The following is a 23,390-nucleotide window of genomic DNA, read 5'->3' on the forward strand; positions in this document are numbered from 1 at the left end:
CCAAGGATAATTACTGTCCCTTTCATCCTAACCAGCTACAGAGTTCCAGCGGATAGGATAGTGCCCCATCATTTGTGTAAACAAAGAAGCAGCCCTTGTGCCCCCGAACATTCCATTGCTGAAGATGTTTAGAACTTGAATTGTGTGGTCTGTGTGGTTCATACGGAAAGTGATGGGGCTGTCACATATGCCGAAAATTTGTTTTTTGGGGACATTCCTTAAACAGACAAAATATAAACTTCTGCTGGTGTTGCCATCATTCTAATTAAAAAGAATGGCATTTGCATTTTAGTAAAAAGATCATTTTTAATACATTATTATTAATTGATATTAAAATCTATTATAAGCTAATATTACACAAATAAGGGACCGCACTAAGAATAAATCCATTCCCGACATACGGTAGTAACAGGTTTGAAAGTCAAAGGAAGCTGAAACATGTAACTGACAGAATCAAATTTAAACTGAGTGGGGTGGGGGGTGGAGTTCTATTGTTCAAATATTGTGGGGTTTTTTTTTCAATGTTTCTTATGTTATTTCATTGTCTTTTATAGCTCTTATGCATCGACCAAGAAACACGAAAGACAAAGGTAGAGGACCTCAAAAGGCACCCGTTCTTCAAGAACTTTGACTGGGCCAAGTTAGAGAAGAGACCTCCACCCCCGGACATTCACTTTGGATCTGCAAGTATATAAATAAGGGAGGAGGGGGTGAGAGAGAGAGGAGGTGGGGTTAAGAGTGAGAGAAAGAGGGGGTGAGTGAGAGAGAGAGAGGGGGGCTGAGAGAGAGAAAGTGTGGGGGTGAGAAAAAGAAAGGAGGGACAGAGAGGGAGGGGAGTAAGAGAGAGAGAAGGGTGAGGGATGAGAGGGGTGGGGAGTGAGGGAGGGGTGAGAGAGAGAGAGAGAGAGAGAGAGAGAGAGAGAGAGAGAGAGGAAGGTGGGGATGATGGGGGGGTGAGAGAGAGAGAGGAGGTTGAGAGAGAAGGGGTGGGGGTGAGAGAGGGAGGGTAGGGAGTGACAGGGGGGGTTGAGCGAGGGCGGGGGTGGAGGGTTAGAGAGAGAGGGGTGGGGGGTGAGAGAGGAAGGTAGGGGTTGACAGAGAGGGGGAGGGGTGAGAGAGAGAGGGGGAGAGGGAGAGAGAAAGGGGGTTAGAGAGGGAGGGACAGAAAGGGGTGAGGGTGAGAGAGGAAGGTGGAGGTTGACAGAGAGGGGGATTAGAGAGAGAGAGAGAGGGGGTGAGAGAGGGTAATTGAGAGGGGAGGGTGAGGTGGGTGGGGGGGTGGGGGGGGAGAGAGAGGGGCACATAGCCAGCTCTGCCATCCTCACTGGGGGCACAGACAACACAGCTTGAAGCTTCATCTAAGGGAATGGCATGTGCTCTGTGTGCACCCGGGCCGAGCCGTGTTCAGTGCCGGGTAGTGTAAGGATGAAGGATTACTCACTCAGTCCCTTCATCGGCTCCTCCTCTCCATTCTCTTCCCATATCCGGGGCTCCCGGTCAGCCCCCTCTGGGTTGAAGATGTCTACTGGGACACACAGCTGTAGAGACACAGCCGCTGAGTCCTAATGTGATATGTGTGGAGGGGGGGGGGGGGAGGGGAGGGTTGTGCACCTACCTGCACAGATGTCACATTAGGACACAGCAGTCGTCACTAAAGCCGCATGTCCCATCAGACATCAATGTTCTTTACATGATTTCTGTACATGTATGAATGTGGTACTCTTGATGTCACTAACCCGTCTCTATGTTATGAGCATTTTACAGGGAGATGAACTGCGTACCCTAGACTGATAATTCAGGGGGCGTCAAGAGAATTTTATCCCCATTGGAGCCAATCTGCCCAAGGAATTTTTCCGTCTTCTTCTGGAACATCTGAAGGTTTAGGGGCCTGGAAAGGCATTAATTCTGAAGAATCCGAGGATAGCGATGACAGATCAATAATTAGATACCCACAGGACACCCCCCAGGGAGTTTTGATTTCCTCCATGTTGTCCAGGTAGATCTCATCCTCTGAAAGGATGTAGGATATCTGAATAGAACACTAGATTGAATTATTCAGGTAGATGATTTGGGCGCTCTAGACTGATGATTCAGGGACAATCCGATCGCCTTATGGGGTCAGGAAGGAATTTTTCCCCCTTGGAGCCAATTCCACCAGGGGGGTTTTCACCTTCCTCTGAATCATCTGAAGGTTTAGGGGTCAGAAAAGTAAGGTGATAACACTGATCAATACATAGATAGGTGATAGATAGACAGATAGATGATAGATGGAATTTTACAGGTAGATGATTTGGGCGCTCTGGACTGATGGGGTCAGGAAGGAATTTTTTCCCCTTTGGAGCCAATTTGACAAAGGGGGGGGGGGGGGGTTTTGTCTTCCTCTAAAATAAATCTTCAAAAGGTTGTTTCTTTTTCAAGTTTTTTATTTAATTAGTCAAAAGACATGAACCACGGCAGCATGCTAACATATATACAGGTGTGTGTGGGGGTCGATGACATATATACAGGTGTGTGTGTGGGGGGGGGACACTGACATATATACAGGTGTGTGTGTGGGGGGGCCCTGACATATATACAGGTGTGTGTGGGGGGGCACTGACCTATATACAGATGTGTGTGGGGGGGGGACGCTGACATATATACAGGTGTGTGTGGGGGGTGGGGCGCTGATATATATACAGGTGTGTGGGGGGAGTGCAGACATATATAGAGGTGTGTATGTGTGGGGGCTGATATATACAGGTTTGGGGGGGTGTAATAATATACAGGTGTGTGTGGGGGGGCTGACATATATACAGATGTGAGGGGGGCTGACATATATACAGGTTTGGGGGGGCTGACATATATACAGGATTGGGGGGGCTGACATATATACAGAATTGTCTAGATCTGCCAGCTACCTGGACTGATTGCAGTCTCTGCCTCTCTGCAAGACGCTGAGACGGTGATCCCCGCCCCTCCACAGCTCAGTGCTCCAATGAGCATGGAGGAGCAGAGCAGGAGAGCTGCTGACATAAGGGGTCCATATACTGAACTTGGTGGTGAGTTATTCACTTTAAGGTCCCCACAGAGGACAAGGGGGCACTCTTTACGTCTAGAGGTTAAAAAGATTTCATCTCCAAATATGGAAAGGTTTCTTTACAGTAAGAGTTGCAGAGATGTGTGTTAGGAATTTCCCTTGTGATCAGTAAAAAAAACTCCAGGTGTTCTTGAGAAGCAGGAAAATTTATTTCTGATGTGGCCCACAACAGAGAGACATGCTTACAGCACGAAAGCTGAAGAAAAATGTCTGCCAAAAGACCGTGTTACGCCCTCACATACCCCATAAGAATAACATCTCTGTGCTTCTATTGGCTGAGGGAACATAAATAACGTTGTCATGGCACAGGCTGGCACTTTATTAGCTATACATGTTCCGTACATTCTTAGGCTATCATATTTAGTTAAATCTAATGATTCTACAACTTACTATGGAGTTAATTAAGACAAAACAATACAATGAGTTAATACAATAATGTGCTCAGAAGTAAGCTTTTTAACAAATCAGTCTCAGGACTATTGTTTTTCTAATAGTCACACAATAAACATTTAAAACTTTTCTAACATTCCCTCCTCTTTGTGTGACTATTTTATCTCAACACATTTCGATGAAAGTCCCTGTGTTATACACTTTCGGACTGTATGTCATTAAGTTGAGCTTCAATGTCCACATAGGTATCCTCAGAGGTAGAGAGGGTTTGATACATTGTTCTTGAGACGGCAGTTTCAATGAGTTTTTGTGAAAGTCCTCGAATACAGGGAATGCAGCAGCATCCGCAAGTGACCAAAACGGCCAAAGCCACAGCGATTGAGATCAAACATGATGTGATAAATCCAGTCCATTTACCGAACCATCCTTCAAGCCAAGTTGTGAATGGATCATTAATACCTGAGTTTTCCGCCAATTCATTCGATAGCGCAGTCAGTCCTTCCAAGGCTCTGGTCACGGTCCCTCCAGGAGCTGTATTGTTGGGGATAAATGTACAACACATGCTACCAAACATTTTGCATACCCCTCCTCTTTCAGCTAAGACCATATCTAAAGCCATTCGGTTCTGCCAGGCCATTAGAGATGTGGGGGCCAACTGTTCTGCTAGGCCCTTCACAGCATCCCTAGTATAGTTTACAAATCGTTGTTGGTTATAATATATATATAATTAATCCAGTCAACATTTTTATTTATAGTCACCCACCAGAGAAGAGACTCAAACCCAGCTGTCACCTGATTCCTGGCTTTAAACTCGTCCGGCACCCCGCGAGGAACCCCAATCTCATCTATGTAGATCTGATAGTCAAATGACCCCAAGGGAGAGGTGTCCCTATGATACTGTCGGTGACTCTTAGTCCACGGGTATTCTGACAGGATTCTCAGGGGCATAGCCAGCTGGACCATAGCGCAATCCCCTTGGGCATTGGCCGGTAGTCCAGCTTGCAGTTTCTTATCCCCACACATCCACCAGACATCAGCTCTCTGAATGTCATGTTCAACCCAGTCACCGTTGTCCGTGTTAATCCTCTCCACACAGTAGTCATCGGGTAGTGACCCAAGATCCACCGCGCTACGGTTCCCTGGGAGTGCAAAACAAGTAAAGTTGCCCGGATAAGCGGTAACCGCTGGAGGTATCTGAGGTCTCTGTACTGGGGGAAACAACAAACTCAATGTGTGACGAGTAGAATTTGTTTCAGGTTTATAGCTCTTATTATACAAATTGCAACATACATTTTAAACCTACTGGATCTGTATTGTGATCTAGAGGAAAAGGAACTGTTGCTAAATGTGGTCTGGCTCCGGCACAAACTAAACAGTTTTCCTTTTTCAGAGTTCTAACCGTGTACCTCAACCATTCTAACCACTCATTTTTTTTTTTCTTCCTTGGTAGCCTGTCTCCAAAGCTATGGCATCTTCTATTGTTAGGTTAGTGAATCTTACAGTTTTACTCAGAACTTCTATTTTAGTATGGCCTTCTTCTTTCCCTTCTGAGTCTACTTTTTCCTGTTGTTTAATTTTATTAGGTGGTAATACCTCAAGGAAAAATGTTCCTGAGGGGTCAGTTCCTGACACCCATGCTCCCATGGAATACAACCGCTGATCTTCCTTCCTCGGCTCCTTTAATGTTATTAATAGTTGGTTACAGTTCTTACTATTTGTGCAGGGGGAGTTGGCCGCTTTTGTGATTACGAGTCTCTCCTTTATACCACTCTTTTTAGCCCCTGGTTGATTATACCCCCAATCTTGATGCGCTGTAGTCCACAGGGCCTGATCCCATGCTTGACATCCTGCCTTATTCCAGAGCCAGCAGATATATTTATCTGCCCATAGAAGTCCTCTAGGCCCAGTTGTATCCCCACAATCTACAATCTGACAGAAGTCTACCAGTATAGTGCTAGTTATTCCCTCTATAAAGGTTAGATTTAATGCTTTTCCTGTTCTTTCCCAATTCAAAGGTTCCTCTACTCTTCCATAGCGCCTACCCCCTCTTATGGATGCCTCTCCTAGAGTCACCAGTAACCCAAGGATAATTACTGTCCCTTTCATCCTAACCAGCTACAGAGTTCCAGCGGATAGGATAGGGGAGTTGGAAGGGGAGGGAGACTTCACCGGTTTGAGACAAGTCCCACCTTGTGTGAGACCTCCCTTTGTAGCCGGACTTTCTGGACCTCTTGTAGCCAACTGGCCCTACTCTGCCTGTGAAACGTTTTTACAATGGGACTGGTGAATCCAGGTAGACCTCTCTGCAATCCTTATCACAGTAAGGGTAGTTAAAAGGACTTTGAAAGGACCATCCCACCTTGGGGAGTTACCACTGTTTTTTTTTCTTATTACTTTTTATTGAGACCCAATCTCCCACATGCACCTTTTCATCTTCTTTTGGGGGTGTGATATACATACTGGTCACAGCTACTAGTAGGCAATACATCCAATTATTTTTACCTATTTCTTCCATAACTTTTCTCAGTTTGCTTTTTAGAATGCCATTATGTCTTTCTACCAATCCAGCTGATTGGGAATGATAGGCACAATGGTATTTCCCTTTAATTCTCATCACTTCTATCAAATGTTGTATATTTGTTAATTACAAAATGGGGTCCATTATCACTGTAAATCCTTTCAGGGATTCCAAATCTAGGAATAATATCTCTTAGTAATGCTTTGGCTACAGTCTGTGCATCTGCACTTCCTGTCGGGAATATCTCCACCCATTTGGTCAGGGTGCCTGGGTACCAAACAATATTTCTTCCTTTCACATTTGTCTAATTCAATAAAATCCATGCAAATGTGTTGGAATGGATATTGTGGTGTAGGGAACTTCCCTTTCCGTGGTCTTATACCTCCCTGAGCATTGTGTCTTGCACATATAAGACATTGAGAGCAAAAAGTTTTTTTTAGTAATTTGTGAATCCATAGGCTGTACATACTTTAACATCTCAGTCATCCCCCTGTTTGACACATGCGTTACTCCATGTGTCAATACTGCTGCATACCTAAATAAAGATTTTGGTAATACCGGTTTCCCTTCAGGTGATGTGTAAATATCATCAATTATTGTGCAACCCTTTGTTTTCCAATATTGTTTTCCCCAGGGGGGCATTTTGCTGCATATCAGTAAGGACTGTATGATCTATCACTATGATTTCTCGTCATTATTTTATGTGCAGCTTCATCTGCCCTTTTATTCCCCTTTGAGATGGGGTCCGTATATTTTGTATGTGCTTGACATTTACAGATTGCAAGCTTTTTTGGTTCTAAAATGAAGTCCGTATGTGAAATTGGTTTACCACTGGAGGTGACCATCCCCCTGTTTTTCCATTGTTGTGCGAAAACATGCACTGTTGAAAAGGCATATTGACTGTCAGTGTATATGGTTACAGATTTTCCTTCTGACAGTATACATGCTCTTGTCAATGCTACAAGTTCTGCAACTTGTGCTGAATAATGTTTTGGTAGTGACCCCGCTTCCAAAATCTCATCCTGTGTCACTACTGCATATCCTGTTGCATTTGTGCCATCTGGATTTTTCTTACTAGAACCATCAACAAAAAGTATCATGTCAGGGTTAGATAATGGTACATCTTTCAGATCACTTCGTGGCAGTACCTTTTCAGTGATGGCAGCAGTGCAGTCATGTTTATACCCGTCAGTAGGAAGTGGTAGTGTGGATGGTTTTAATGTAGTACACCTCTGTATTGTTAAGTGAGGTTGTGTCAAGAGTATTGTCATGCAAGAAAGGTGTCGTGCTGGGCTCAAATGTGATATCTTTTGCTGTAACAGGATAACAAACACTGCATGTGGTACCTTTTCAGTTAGTAAAGTTGAATAAAGACACCAGTCCATCCGGTTCAGCCTAGCCTCTACCCCTGTACACCACATCGTTCTCCACCCCCAAGGATCCAACGTCCCCATTCATATACCAGGGCCAAACCGGGACAGAAGCCAATCAACCCACCTGCATGTCTCCGGAGTGCGGGAGGAAACCAGAGCACCCGGAGGAAATCCACGCAGGCACAGGGAGTACATGCAAACTCCAGGCAGGCAGCGTCATGATTGGGATTCGAACCAGTGACCCCCTTCACTGCTAGGCGAGAGTGCTAACCACTACACCACTGATGCTACCAGTGCTTGTACACAGGGTGGAAGTACTCTCGTTGCACTGTCTATTTCTGTAGAGTAATCCTTCCTCTATGAGACCCCTCTGGTTCTGCCTCAGCAGTGTACTCTTCTGCATCCTCCTCTCCTTCATCACCTTGCATAAAAACCTTTACTTTCACATTCTTTTTTGCTTTTGCTTTCAAATACTTCTCAGAATGCTTAGCATATTGTAAAACATAAAACTGATGCAGTTCGGTAAGTAACCATGTTTTTAACAATGTAATCCTTATGATCCTGTTTCAATCCATTTAAAAAAGCAATCTTTAGCTGTTGCTGATATGCACTATACACATCCTCAGCTTCGGGGAGCCCGGAGAACACTCTAAAAATCTCTCGTAATTTATTTAGGTAGTCACTGACACTTTCTTTGTCTTCTTGTACTGTCATATTTATTTTTTTGCCAATCAGTCCGTTGTACCCATCTAAGCTGGCATCTGTTCAGTAGGGCAGTCAACCTGTTTCCTAAGTCTGGGCTTTCTGGAGGCAATGGATCCCCCCGTCCATGTGCATTTTCTGGGGCGCAGGGGTCCCAATCCCCCTTTACCGAAGCCCAATCTGACCCTAATACTCTCCTCAGGGCTCTCTCTACTTCCACCCCATTCAATTTATAACTGTTCCGTAATCCCTCTATGTTTTCAATGAATTCAGCTGGACCTAATTTTGGATGTTTTATGTGTTCTGTAGCCTTTTGTATATCACTGTCAGTCCATGGTCGAAAAACAGTCATAGTCAAGGGATATGGCTGGCCCAGTGCATCATTCTGTCCTCCCCTTGGGTTTGGGACCTCTATCAAGGGGTATTCCTCACCGTCCTCCACACCATACCTAATAGGAGGTTTACTTAGTCTCTTGGCTCCTGCTGGGGCACCTAGTGCATGAGTTATGGCGTCAGTTAATGTTTCAAGGATCGATCTGTTCATCTCCAGGACTGAACTACTGTCTGGAGAGATTGAGGAAGTGGAGTTGGGGTTTTGTTCAGAGGCGGTTCCTTTGACAGGGGTGGATGTCACAGGGAAGGTGTTACTCTGGGCAGTTACTTGCACCTGAGGGGGAGGACCATTATAGGGAGGTGGTCTCTGGGTATAGCAGATGAGATCATCCTCTTTGTCCACTAGGGACAATTGGGCTTGGCATTTTTCCTTTGTTCTTTTTCCTTCTACCCTAATATTAGCATGCTGAAGCCAATACTCCGCCATTTCCAACCCATACCTTTTTTGAACTTTGGGTCCTGACATTTTAAGCTTATCCACAGGGCCCCAAAATAGAACTTTCTTTCTTTTTAATTTTTTTTAGTATTCTGATTCAGAACTTAGCCTTTTGACTTATAAATGTACCCAAATATAAACAGCATTGCATCATTAACACTTCACAGTTGAAAGTCTATGAATTCTAAAAATAACTCCAATCCAATATAAATATTTACTTTAAGACTATTTTTCAGACTCTTTTTCCCACCAAAAGTCCTAATATTTTCACAGATGCACAAATTAACCTCTGTCAGGCAATCTGCATTTTCTTGTTTCTGAGAAACAGCTTCTTAACCTTCATAGCAATGAAAACATTCTCAGCCTTTTTTTTTCTTTTCTTTTCACATTCATCAAGCCACCTGATAATTCTACAACATTCTATTTACTCCAAAATGCCATCTACCTTCTTTTTCTTTTATGCTAAGTTTCAATATATACAATATAACCCTTCTGTATTGTCATAGCTAATCAAGGGTTAACTTTACAACTTCTAGCAGAAACAATCCTTCCATGAGGGGAGGGGGAGGGTGAGTGCAGTGCTTAGGTGAAGAATGACTTCTTATCTCCTTTTAGAAACGAACAAAGCAGCAATACAAGAGAAAAAAAAACATCAGCACTCCCCACACTATCGAGAGAATCAAAAAGGGTTAAACATGAACAAAGATAAGTAAACACACAGAAAAAAGATAGCCTTGCGATCTTTGTAGATCACTTAACTAAACAGCGCTGAAATAGTCAGGCAATCAACCTCTGACATTCGGTATACCTCAAATCTTTTTGTTATCTGTCCGGACAGCGGGCGACGTAATTTTTTACCTTAGACAACGTCCCCAAGTGTCTCTGTCTACGAGCACTGGATCATCTAGATATTATACAATCAATACCAATGTCGGCAATTACAACACATTAAACCAGAAGCAAAGAGAAAGAGAAGAAAAGACTCAGAAAGAATTAAGAATAATTTAAATTATCTTACCTCTCAAACACCTGGACTGGATCACACAAGGTTCGAAAACAGACAGTGGAATCCAGATCTTTTTTGCCCCCGCCCCTTTTTCACCAATAACTTTGATTGGGGGGACTTTTAATCGATCGGTGAGCTTCAAAGTCCAATACTCACCGAAGTGTTGTCGGGGCAGTCTGATCTGAAAACCAGCGTGTTGCTCCCGGCTCGAAAGACCAAAAATGTTAGGAATTTCCCTTGTGATCAGTAAAAAAAACTCCAGGTGTTCTTGAGAAGCAGGAAAATTTATTTCTGATGTGGCCCACAACAGAGAGACATGCTTACAGCACGAAAGCTGAAGAAAAATGTCTGCCAAAAGACCGTGTTACGCCCTCACATACCCCATAAGAATAACATCTCTGTGCTTCTATTGGCTGAGGGAACATAAATAACGTTGTCATGGCACAGGCTGGCACTTTATTAGCTATACATGTTCCGTACATTCTTAGGCTATCATATTTAGTTAAATCTAATGATTCTACAACTTACTATGGAGTTAATTAAGACAAAACAATAAAATGAGTTAATACAATAATGTGCTCAGAAGTAAGCTTTTTAACAAATCAGTCTCAGGACTATTGTTTTTCTAATAGTCACACAATAAACATTTAAAACTTTTCTAACAATGTGGAATAGAATCCCTCCAGAGGTGGTTCTAGTCAGCTCAGTAGATCGCTTTAAAAAAGGTCTGGATTCTTTCCTAAATGTACAGAATATAACTGGGTACTGACATTTATAGGTAAAGTTGATCCGGGGAAAATCCGATTGCCTCTCGGGGGATCAGGAAGGAATTTTTTCCCCTGCTGTAGCAAATTGGAAAATGCTTTGCTGGGGTTTTTTGTCTTCCTCTGGATCAACTGTGGGTATAGGTTTGTGTATATGGGATTGTATTATTATTATTATTATTTTTAAGGTTGAACTAGATGGACTTGTGTCTTTTTTCAACCTGACTTACTATGAAAGGCAGCAGCTCTCCGCTCGGGGAGGTGAGAGAACCGAGCCGTCGGCGATGTTCGGTGGCTCGGTTCTCAGTAAAAAGGCGGCAGGGGACAAAAAAAATCCATACTTCTCTTTTAATTACCATAAATGAATGAATGTAATATTAGTGCAGTACTCATGAACAAAATATACTCTAAAGTGCAGACAAGTGAATACATATAACGGCCCCCAGATATCTCCAGTGGCCATCAAGGTTGAAGGTGCAGTGTCCAAGAAAATCCATCATATAAATGTGCCAAAAACTTCCATCAATGACTTCCGATGGTAATAAATTGTGTTAATCCAGCTATAAGATGACTGCAGATCTTCCTCCACCAACCCCCATCACACAGCCTACTCACCGGATCTATACGATTCCCATCACAGGAGTCACATACAGCCGATTATCTCCCAATGGTCGTCTCTCAGCGATTCAACAAAGAAAGCGACATGAGCAGATTGGATCAACTCACCAGGTCTCCGATCATCAGTAAAGCATTGAAAGGAAGAAACAGCCTCCCATAGTGAAACACGTATGATTTTATTTAACAATTAGCGCTACGATAGAACTTGGAACAAGCACAACTAAAAGCAGTAAAAGTGGAAGCAGGGGCGCCAATTGCGCTCCACCTGCGTTCCACTGGGGCGGAAGTGACATATCACGCTCGGCCACTCCTCCACTCCTCAGTGGCAGTTAGTCTTATAAAGGCTAAGTTCACCTTTCTAGAAAAAATAATAAATACACATCTTTGCACTTATTATTTTTATTTGCAGGAGCCTGGAGAGCATTGCACCCGTGATCAGTGGGTCAGGAGTGCAATGTCAGGTTCTTGTAGACAAGTCCTTCAGCTTTCAGCCTGTACTTCCATACGCCGGTTCCCGCATCGCACCTCTCCTTCAGGCAGTTCACACGGCCTTCTGCGGACCGCTGCGGGTGTCATTACAATGTTAAAGTGGTTGTAAACCCTCTGGGACCACTTTAACCTACAGGTAAACCTATACAGTTTTTAACCAGTTCCCGACCGGCACACAACGCTGTACATTGGCAGAATGGCACAGGCAGGGAAACTGGCATACAGGTACGTCCAGTTGAAATTACTGCCCTCGTGTGCGCGCCGCCTGCCAGGAACCCCGTGAGTCCGGTCGCGGGCCCCGCGGACTCGATCACCACGGGGATACCTGCAATCATCTCAAAGGGAACGAGAACGGGGAGATGCCGTTGTAAACAGCATCTCCCCCCGTTCTGCCTAGCAACAAGTGACACTGATCCCTGCTCCCTGTGATTGGGGCAGAGATCAGTGTTCACTAATACACAGCCACGCCCCCCTCAGTTAGTAACACGCCCCTAGGACACACTTAACCCCTACATTGCCACCCCTGGTTAACCCCTTCACTGCCAGTGTCATTTACACAGGAATCAGTGCATTTGTATAGCACTGATTGCTGTATAAATGACAATGGTCCCAAAAATGTGTCAAAAATGCTCTATGACCACTTTAACCTACAGGTAAACCTAAGATTAAAGCATACCTGTAAGTGCAAGAACTATCTCCTTAACCTACACGGTTAAGGAGATATTTTACAAAAACTGGGCACCGATGTCTACAGCGCATGTGCGCCGTAGAAAACGGTGCAAGCGCACTGAGCATGCCATTAGTGAAGGCTAACATGCTGTCACTGACAGCTCCCGCGCACATGCGCCGGAGTGACGTCATCGCTGCTTCGTCCACTCACAGTGCCGAAGCAACGACACCCGGAAGGAAGGGTGGCGCTTCGTGGAAGAGGGGACAGCGGTGACATCACTATGCGATGCATAGTAGCCCATTACGCTTTACTTTTGCAGATCGGTTTACAGATCGCAGTGCGAACTGTGGATTCGGACAAGAATCAGATCGCATGGGTGAGAACACTTATGCAATCCGATTCCAGTGCGGGGGGGACGACTCCCTGCACCTATTTTAAAGTGAATCCAATGCAAGTTCAGCCATACAACTGTACGGCTGGCTGATCTTGCATTGTACAGACATCACATTTGATCGTCACGGCAGTGCCGGGTGCGAATCACATGCAATGTCTGTGTTCGCTACAGTGTGAACCCGGTCTCAACGAAAAAATTAAAAGAACATAACATGTATGCCCAACATTAGAAGAGTGGGTGGATGTGTGGCGGAAGATTCTAATGTTGGGAATGGAATGCCAGGACAGTTCAAACACCCCCAAGTAGAGTTTCCACCTCATCCCTTTAAATGAAACCACCTTTGAATTACACGGGTTCTGAGGCTAATTAAATGCAGATAAGGCACCAACTGAGTTTAATTACCACCTTAATCAGCCACAGAACCCGTGTAATTTAATATGTGTTCGGATTTAAAGGGATGAAGTGGCAACCATACCCCCAAGTGACTACTTTTTGGAAAGTAGACACCACAAGGTATTTTCTGAGAGGTAAGCTGAGTCCATGGAAGTCTTTGGGAAAATGACAAACACTTTAAATATATATTTCTCACACATGCCATGAGTATACTCGGAATTACACCTCAAAACACATTCTGATACTTCTCCCGAGTATGGAGATACCACATGTGAGAGACTTTTTGGGAGCCTAGCCGCGTACAAGACCCCAAAACCAATGACCACCTTCAGGCTTTCAAAGGATGTAAATCCAAATATAGTTTGTAAGGGCGCCCTGAACTTCAGTACCAAGCAAAAACAGATGTCTTTATGAACCAGAAAGTCTATAATAGGGTATCTTCCCCACTTAGGGCTGCACTTATGGAGAGAAGCAATCTCTGAATAGGAAACAGAAAAACAAAAGAAAAGGCACCTCTAAGTGTAGAATTAAAAGCTGTTTAATTTCCCAAAAAGGGTTAAAAACACTTACAAGATATGTAGACTGGCAAAGCATATCATTAAAGAGGAAGTAAACCCTGATGAGTTTACTTCCTCTTTCATTCCCTACAAAGGTAAAGCATAATGGACTACTATGCATCGTATAGTAGCCCATTATGTGTCACTTACCTGACACAGGAGCCAGCGCTGTCCCCTGTAGTCCGCCGCATCCATCCTCTCGGTGGGTCTCGCCGCTCCGCCGCTGTCATTCGGCGAAGCCACGATGACGTCACTCCCGCGCATGCGCACGGGAGCCGCCACTCGCGGCATATCGCCGCTGACTGCGGCGCGCTCAGTGGCGGTGCCTGTCTTTAGGCAAATATCTCCTAAACCGTGTAGGTTTAGGAGATATTTCTTGGACCTACAGGTAAGCCTTAATCTAGGCTTACCTGTAGGTCAAAGTGTGTTGTAAGGGTTTACAACCACTTTAATATCCATGTAGGTGGTCCGGCATGAAGGCAGTGGTCACTGGCATATACCAGTTCTTTAGGCTGTGTGTGTCCAATAGCGGGGGGTCCCGGGGATGCCAACGGGAAAACTAGCAGGGAGCTCCAAGAGAACTGACAGGCCGGCCTGCAATCACAGTCTCAAAACACCAGGATCCTGGAAGTGATGTCAGCAGCAGGAGACAATAACCAGCAACCAGTGTGGACCGCAAACAGGAAGCAGAACAGGAAGCAGTCATCAAAGAGGGACGCGTTTCGGAACATCTCATTGGCTCCTTTATCAACCTGATGACTGTATGGGTATGGGACTAATTTATACTACATGGGCGAACCCTATTTACATATTCCCCGCCCCTAAGGTCCGCCCATGTAGTATAAATTAGTCCCTAAACAAGCGGCACTTTACCGCTGACACGGCCTGCTGGCAGTGTGAAAGGGGTCTTAAGGAGGAGTAGGCTCCCTCCAAGCAAGCCTGCCCTTAACCACTTAAGGTCGATCAAAGTGATCTTGCGGATCCACCGTAGAGACCACTATTATCAGAAACCGGGCCGCCAGCTGAAGAAGAGGATGCCAGGGTTATGGCAGCTAGCTGCTGCCATAACAAACATATCCCTTTTCAAAGTGCGGACGTATATCGGCGTGCGGAGGTCCCAAAGTGGTTAAAGCAGGAATACAGCCAAAGCACATTTGGCTGTACTTCTCCCATGGATCAAAGGAGATCAAAGGTGAAGCCTGCTGACGGCTGACATCACAGAGCTGTCAGTGAAGTTGAGATCCGCCCACATGCCTGGATCGGTACCCGGCTCAGCAAAGCGCTGAGAGGCTGAGCCGACAGCTCCCACCTAATTTGGCCGCTCTAGCCTGATGATTCAGGGATGACCCGATCGCCTTTTGGGGTCAGGAAGGAATTTTTTTCCCCTTTGGAGCCAATTTGACCGAGGAGGTTTTTTTTTGCCTTCCTCTGAATCATCTGAAGGTTTAGGGGTCTGGAAAGTAAGGTGATAACACTGATCAATACATAGATAGGTGATCAATAGACAGATAGATGATAGATAACATTTTTCAGGTAGATGATTTGGACGCTCTAGACTGATGATTCAGGGACGATTCGATTGCTTTAGGGGGTCAGGAAGGAATTTTTTCCCTTTTAGAGCCAATATGACCAAGGGGGGTTTTTGCCTTCCTCTAAATCAGGGGTGCCCAACCAGTGGCCCGGAGACAACATGTGGCCTGCGGAGCCTTCTGATGTGGCCCGCGACCTCCTGCTTTGGGATAGCAGGTTCTCAAACCCAGATCGTGGGCTGCCGACCCGCCATCCCAGAGCACCAGTGTTTTAAATGAAGCCAGCGGTAGATGAAGCAAGCGGCGGCGGAGGGAGCAGAGCCACCTTTGCAGATGCTTCCTTTATAGCACCGGCTCCTGTCCCAAGCGGAGTGATACCAAATGCATTCTGCCTGGGACAACAACAGCCGGCGATACCTGAGTGGAAGACTGTTATTAAAGGTAAGTTTATTACTAAAAGCAGTGTATATATGGGTATATCTGTTCTGCAGTGGTTACTGGGCTGCTTTCAAACTGATCCAGAGGTGCAGCACACTGCACCTTCGGGTTACCTACACTGAGTCATAGACTTGTGTTATTATCTGCGGGTTTGGTGTGCTTTCAGAAAGTGCACCACACCTGCAGGATATAATAGACATCAATGGCAAAGTGCAGCTAACCTGCAGGAAAGCCACAGGTGCACTGTACTGCACCTGCAGTGCAGGTAAACTGCCGCACATCAGTGTGAAAGCAGCCTTAGGCCCCTTTCACATGATCGGTTCAACCCACGCGGACCCTCCATGCACCTCTATGGAGTGGCAGATGTAAACGGACTTGTGTCCATTTGCCCCCACCTACTTCCAATCCGATTCACTAATAAAATAAAAAACAGAAGGGGATCTGTCCCCTTCCATCTGGTTGGATCGGATAGGGGGGCCCACAGAGCAGAGTGGGCTGTGTCCATGTCCGGTCTGCATATACAGAGCAGACAAGGATCTGTCTTCTGTCCGCTCCACTTATTGTGGCCTGTGACCAGTTACCAAGTCTCTTAAGTGGCCCTCGCTCTTCAAAAGGTTGGGCACCCCTGCTCTAAATCATTTAAAAGTTTTTTGTTTGTTTTTTTCAAATTTTTTATTTAGTTAGTCAAAAGACATGAACCACGGCATCAAAAACATTGAAGAAGCAAAATGGCGAATAGAACAGCACAAAACAATGACAGTATGCATACCTAATACCCCTATTGCTTCGCGTATTCCTGGCCAGAGGACTTATCAAAAGGTTTAAGGGTCTGAAAAAAACATTACTTCTGAGGAAGAGGGGAAAGCGGAAATATTTGTAATTCTTTTACCTGTGCAAAAATGAAAGCTTTTATTTTTATATAGTTTAAAGCGGTTCTGCACCTAAAAAAAAAAATATTAAAAGCCAGCTACTAATATTGCAGCTGCTGACTTTTAATAAAATCACACTTACCTGTCCCAGGTTCCAGCGATGTCGGCGGCAGATGACGAGCGCCGCCATCCTCTGTCAGGGAATCGGGAAGTGAAGCATGACGGCTTCACTGCCCGGTTCCCTATTGCGCATGCGCGAGTCGCGCTGCGCGTCTCTTATGGTCCCCCGCTGTGTCTCTGGGAACTGTGTGTTTCCCAGAACACAAAGGGGGGGGGGGCGGGGGTGGGGGCGGAGCGTCTGCGGGGGTCTGCGGCGGTCTGGCCGGAAGTGGGTGCAGTTACCTGGATTATCCAGGTAACTGCACCCCCTCCCCCCTGAAAGGTGCCGATTGTGGCACCGGAGGGGGGGAGGGATCCGATTAGCGGAACTTCCCCTTTAGGGTGAAGAACCGCTTTAACCAGTTTCCAACCGGCACACGCTGATGTACATCGGCAGAATGGCATGGGCAGGCATATTGGAGTACAGGTACGTCCATTTTTATATGCTCGCGTGCCGGTCGGGACCCCCGTGAGTCCGGTCGTGGGTCCCGCGGACTCGATCGCCGCAGGGATACCTGCGATCGTCTCACGGGGCGGCTGAAAGGGGAGATGTCGTTGTAAACAGCATCTCCCCGTTCTGCCTAGCAACAAGTAACGCTGATCTCTGCTCCATGTGATTGGAGCAGAGATCAGTGTTCACTAACACAAAGCCCAGCCCCTCACAGTTAGTAACACGCCCCTAGGAACACTTAACCCCTACACTGCCACATCCCTGGTTAACCCCTTCACTGCCAGTGTCATTTACACAGGAATCACTGCATTTGTATAGCACTGATTGCTGTATAAATGACAATGGTCCCAAAAATGTGTCAAAAAATGTCCGATGTGTCCGCCATAATGTCGCAGTCACAATAAAAATCGCAGGTACGTGCTTGTGCCCAGCTGTGCCATTCTGCCGACATATATTTGCAGGAGGCGGGCCTTAACTAGATCCCGACCGCCGGCTGTCAATTGACGGCCAGGCGGCACACCTATTGTGGCGGGAGGCCGTCATATGACGGCCTCCCGTTTAAACAGGGAATACGCGCGATCGTGTCACGGAGACACCACTCGCCACCGAAGGGGGTGAACAGCCATTCGTTATGGCTGTTTACCACGTGATCGGCCGTGATGAAGTCACGGCCGATCACAGATGGTCACACCCCGAACTTGCACGGCGCATGCGCGTGCACGCTGGTGGCGGCGTGTTCCCCGGGAACACTGCTCGTCACCGACGCTGGTAAACAGCCATTGGCCAGCTGTTTACCCACGTGATCTGCTGTGATCCTTTCACAGCCGATCACTAAAATGTAAACAAACCGCGGTAACGGGATGTTACCGGGTTCTCCTCCTCACACACCAATCGTGTGTGAGGAGGAGATTGCGGTAACATCTCGTTACCACATACAGTGTACACCAATCACACTGATTGCCCCCCCCCCAATAAAGAGGGCCTGTCACCACCCCTCATAGTACCTGTCAATCACAGTCCATCAGAGTACCTGTCACAGTCCATCAGAGTATTTGAGTACCTGTCCCAGACCATCAGAGTACCCGAGTACCTGTCACAGCCCATCAGAGTACCCGAGTACCTGTCCCAGCCCATCTGAGTAGCCGAGTACCTGTCACGGCACATCAGAGTACCCGAGTACCTGTCACGGCACATCAGAGTACCCGAGTACCTGTCACGGCACATCAGAGTACCCGAGTACCTGTCACGGCCCATCAGAGTACCCGAGTACCTGTCACAGCCCATCAGGGTACCCGAGTACCTGTCACGGCCCATCAGGGTACCCGAGTACCTGTCACGGCCCATCAGGGTACCCGAGTACCTGTCACGGCCCATCAGGGTACCCGAGTACCTGTCACGGCCCATCAGGGTACCCGAGTACCTGTCACGGCCCATCAGGGTACCCGAGTACCTGTCGCGGCCCATCAGGGTAACCGAGTACCTGTCACGGCCCATCAGGGTACCCGAGTACCTGTCACAGTCCATTAGAGTACCGAGTACCTGTCACAGTCCATCAGGGTACCCGAGTATCTGTCACAGCCCATCTGAGTACCCGAGTACCTGTCACAGTCCATTAGAGTACCGAGTACCTGTCACAGTCAATTAGAGTATTGAGTACCTGTCACAGTCCATCAGGGTACCCGAGTACCTGTCACAGCCCATCTGAGTACCCGAGTACCTGTCACAGTCCATCAGGGTACCCGAGTACCTGTCACAGTCCATTAGAGTACCGAGTACCTGTCACAGTCCATTAGAGTACCGAGTACCTGTCACAGTCCATCAGGGTACCCGAGTACCTGTCACAGTCCATTAGAGTACCGAGTACCTGTCACAGTCCATTAGGGTACCCGAGTACCTGTCACAGTCCATTAGAGTACCGAGTACCTGTCACAGTCCATTAGAGTACCTGTCACAGTCCATTAGAGTACCGAGTACCTGTCACAGTCCATCAGGGTACCCGAGTATCTGTCACAGCCCATCTGAGTACCCGAGTACCTGTCACAGTCCATTAGAGTACCGGGTACCTGTCACAGTCCATTAGAGTACCGAGTACCTGTCACAGTCCATTAGAGTACCGAGTACCTGTCACAGTCCATTAGAGTACCGAGTACCTGTCACAGTCCATCAGGGTACCCGAGTACCTGTCACAGTCCATTAGAGTACCGAGTACCTGTCACAGTCCATTAGAGTACCGAGTACCTGTCACAGTCCATTAGAGTACCGAGTACCTGTCACAGTCCATCTGAGTACCCGAGTACCTGTCACAGCCCATCTGAGTACCCGAGTACCTGTTCCAGTCCATCTGAGTACCCGAGTACCTGTCACAGTCCATCTGAGTACCCGAGTACCTGTCACAGTTCATCTGAGTACCCGAGTACCTGTCACAGTCCATATGAGTACCTGTCACCGCCCTTCAGAGTACTCAAATACCAGTCACCAAACCATCAGAGTACCTGTCACCAGGCCATCAGAGTACCTGAGTACTTGTCACCAGGCCATCAGAGTACCCGAGTACCTGTCACCAGGCCATCAGAGTACCCGAGTACCTGTCACCAGGCCATCAGAGTACCCGAGTACCTGTCACCAGGCCATCAGAGTACCCGAGTACCTGTCACCAGGCCATCAGAGTACCCGAGTACCTGTCACCAGGCCATCAGAGTACCCGAGTACCTGTCACCAGGCCATCAGAGTACCCGAGTACCTATTTGCAGCCCATGTCTCATAGAATATACGTTGGGGTGTTTGCTTTCCAAAATGGGGTCATTTTGTGGGTAATTTCACTGTCCTGGTGGTCCAGGACCTTCAAAAATGTGATGGGTAGGAATGAAATGAGATGTGTCATTTATGCTCCTAGAACGCCTGAACGTACTACTTCAATGTTCGGCCTCTCTATGTGGCCAGGCTGTGTAAAAGTCCTACACATGTGGTATCGCCATACTCGGGAGGAGTAGCAGAATGTATTTTGGGGTGTAATTTTTGCTATATACATGCTATGTGTTAGAAATATCTTATAAATTGACAATTTTGTGTAAAAAAAAAAAAAAAATGCGTTTTAATTTTTTTCCACATATTCCAAAAACTTCTGGAAAAAAATGAACCCTTCAAAAGACTCATTATGCCTCACAGATTATACGTTGGGGTGTTTGCTTTCCAAAATGGGGTAATTTTGTGGGAAATTCCATTGTCCTGGTACTCCAGGGCCTTCAAAAGTGTAATAGGTGGTTGAGAAATGAGATGCGTCATTTTTGCTCGTAGAACGTCTGAAGGTACTACATCAATGTTGGTGTTCTGTATGTGGCCAGGCTGTGTAAAAGTCTCACACATGTGGTATCGCCGTACTCGGGAAGAGTAGCAGAATGTATTTTGGGGTGTAATTTGTTGTATGCATATGCTGTGTGTGAGAAATAACCTGATAATATGACAATTTAGTAAAAAAAAATAAAAAAAAAAAATAAAAAAAATCTTCATTTTGCAAAGAATTGTGGGAAAAAATGACAACTTAAAAAAACTCACCATGCTACTTACTTAATACCTTGGGATGTCTACTTTGTAAAAAGGGGTCATTTGGGGGTATTTGTACTTTCCTGACTTGTTAGTGTCTCAAGAAATGAGATACACCTGATGTACTGAAGGCCTGATCAGAAGTGATCAATTTTCAGTGATTGGCACCATAGTTTGTAGACTCTCTAACTTTCACAAAGACGAAATAATATACACTAATGTCGGTTATTTTAACCAAAGATATGTAGCAGTATAAATTTTGGCCAAAATTTTTGAAGAAAAATTACTAATTAGCAAAAATTTATGACAGAAACGAAGAAAAAGGCATTTTTTTCACAAAATGTACGTTTTATTTTATTTATAGCACAAAAAATAAAAAACCCACTAGTGATTAAATACCACTAAAAGAAAGCTCTATTTGTGTGGAAAAAAGGACGCAAGTTTCATATGGATACAGTGTTGGATGACTGAGTAATTGTCATTCAAACTGTGAGAGCGCTGAAAGCTGAAAATTGGTCTGGTCAGGAAGGGGGTGTAACTGCACTGTATTGAGGTGGTTAATGGGGTAAAACCTTTCCGGGTCTGAAGTGGTTAAAAACCGTCAGTTTGGGCCAAGTGCATCCTGAATTTTCGGTTTTGGGCACCGCCAATTACAAGAAATTATTCAGCCGCGTGAGAAGACGAACGTCCAATATAATGAGACGTTGTGCAAATATTACCTCAGGGCCACCATTGGGCCTACAGAAATGAACAATGAATTAAATATTAAATCATAAATCTAATATTCATAATAATACAAAATAAATAAATAACAAATCAAAATGAATAAATACAAATAGAGGAAAAAAGTAAAACATGTTTAATTAAAATAAAAAAATAAAATAGAGATACCTCTCATTGCGGGCTCCCCTGAGGATGGCTGGCGTTCGTCTTGGCGTTGCAGACCTGATGGCGAGAACAGCGGTCGGAGCCCGCCCACCTCCTCTGTGTGTTATTCCCTCCCTAGTCGTGTCTGGTCTCTTCTGCTCCAGGACTTAGCGGCACTGAAAGGCCATGTGACTGAAACTTTCTTCTCTCCCTCTCCACTTCCCCCTTAGGGGGCTTCCAAGTTAACTACCCAGGGGCAGGAAGTACATATATAATACACTTACAGTCATTATCTGATTCAAACAGTGGAGGGCAGCAGATCCCTACAATATGTTTATCTCTGTCTGCATAGCAACCAGTCACTTCTACACAGAAACCTGACTGGTTGCTAGGGACGTCCACTCCGCTTCTAGCTCGGCCATTTGAGGCCTTTTCATTATTTCAGTGATTCATGTTAGTCACAGAGGATTAGTGTGCACAGATATGACTGTTTGTTATGTTGTCAGAGGGTTACGTTAGACTTCTACTAAGGGCATGTTTGCCCTCGCCCAAGATGGCGGTCCGCTCGGCTATAGAGGGCCCCACAGTTTGATGCCTATCACAGGATGGTGCGGAAGTGACGTTGTTGCGTACTGCGCATGCGCGATGCGCTCCAAACGCTCGCGCCGTGCGTTCCAACATAGTTTCGGCAATACAGTTCAGCGAAACCATCACATAATGTTACGGAAGTGATGTTACACACAACACAAACACGGGCCACGTTGTTGCGTACTGCGCATGCGCGATGCGTTCCAAACACTTGCGCCGTGCGTTCCAACATAGTTTCGGCAATACAGTTCAGCGAAACCATCACATAATGTTACGGAAGTGAAGTTACACACAACACAAACACTGGGCCGTTCGTTACAACACTAATACTTCCCTTGTTACCTAGTAGGTTTTGCATTGCTGGGACTTGTAGTGCCTATCCTGAGCTACATGCTTCAATGTTCAGTGTCCTCATCCCTATCCCCATGCTTCAATGTTCAGTGTCCATCCTTATCCCCGTGCTTCAATGTTCAGTGTCCTCATCCTTATCCCCGAGCTTCAATGTTCAGTGTCCTCATCCCTATCCCCCTGCTTCAATGTTCAGTGTCCTCATCCCTATCCGCGAGCTTCAATGTTCAGTGTCCTCATCCTTATCCCCCTGCTTCGATGAGGACACTGAACATCGAAGCATGGGGATAAGGATGGGACACTGAACATTGAAGCTTGCGGATAGGGATGAGGACACTGAACATTGAAGCACAGGGATAAGGATGGACACTGAACATTGAAGCTCGGGGATAGGGATGAGGACACTGAACATTGAAGCAGGGGGATAGGGATGAGGACACTGAACATTGAAGCTCGGGGATAAGGATGAGGACACTGAACATTGAAGCAGGGGGATAGGGATGAGGACACTGAACATTGAAGCAGGGGGATAGGGATGAGGACAGTGAACATTGAAGCTCGGGGATAAGGATGAGGACACTGAACATTGAAGCTCGCGGATAGGGATGAGGACACTGAACATTGAAGCAGGGGGATAGGGATGAGGACACTGAACATTGAAGCACAGGGATAGGGATGAGGACACTGAACATTGAAGCTCGGGGATAAGGATGAGGACACTGAACATTGAAGCTCGCGGATAGGGATGAGGACACTGAACATTGAAGCACGGGGATAAGGATGGACACTGAACATTGAAGCTCAGGGATAAGGATGAGG

At 46.0% G+C, this 23,390-nt stretch overlaps 1 protein-coding gene across 1 annotated transcript in view; it reads right to left on the reverse strand.

Moving 5' to 3' along the window:
* Positions 1–21,802, reverse strand: part of LOC143995924 (diacylglycerol O-acyltransferase 1-like) — a 33,343-nt gene extending 11,541 nt beyond the window's left edge. Inside the window, exon 1 of the mRNA XM_077490687.1 lies at positions 21,660–21,802. The gene's annotated coding sequence lies outside the window, so the exon portion shown is untranslated. The remainder of the gene's footprint in view (positions 1–21,659) is intronic.
* Between the last annotated feature and the right edge of the window lie 1,588 nt (positions 21,803–23,390).

This window comes from Lithobates pipiens, unplaced genomic scaffold, assembly GCF_037356315.1.
Source record: "Lithobates pipiens isolate NorthernLeopardFrog02 unplaced genomic scaffold, aLitPip1_a1.2 Scaffold_19, whole genome shotgun sequence".
Classification (NCBI taxonomy): Eukaryota; Metazoa; Chordata; class Amphibia; order Anura; family Ranidae; genus Lithobates; species Lithobates pipiens.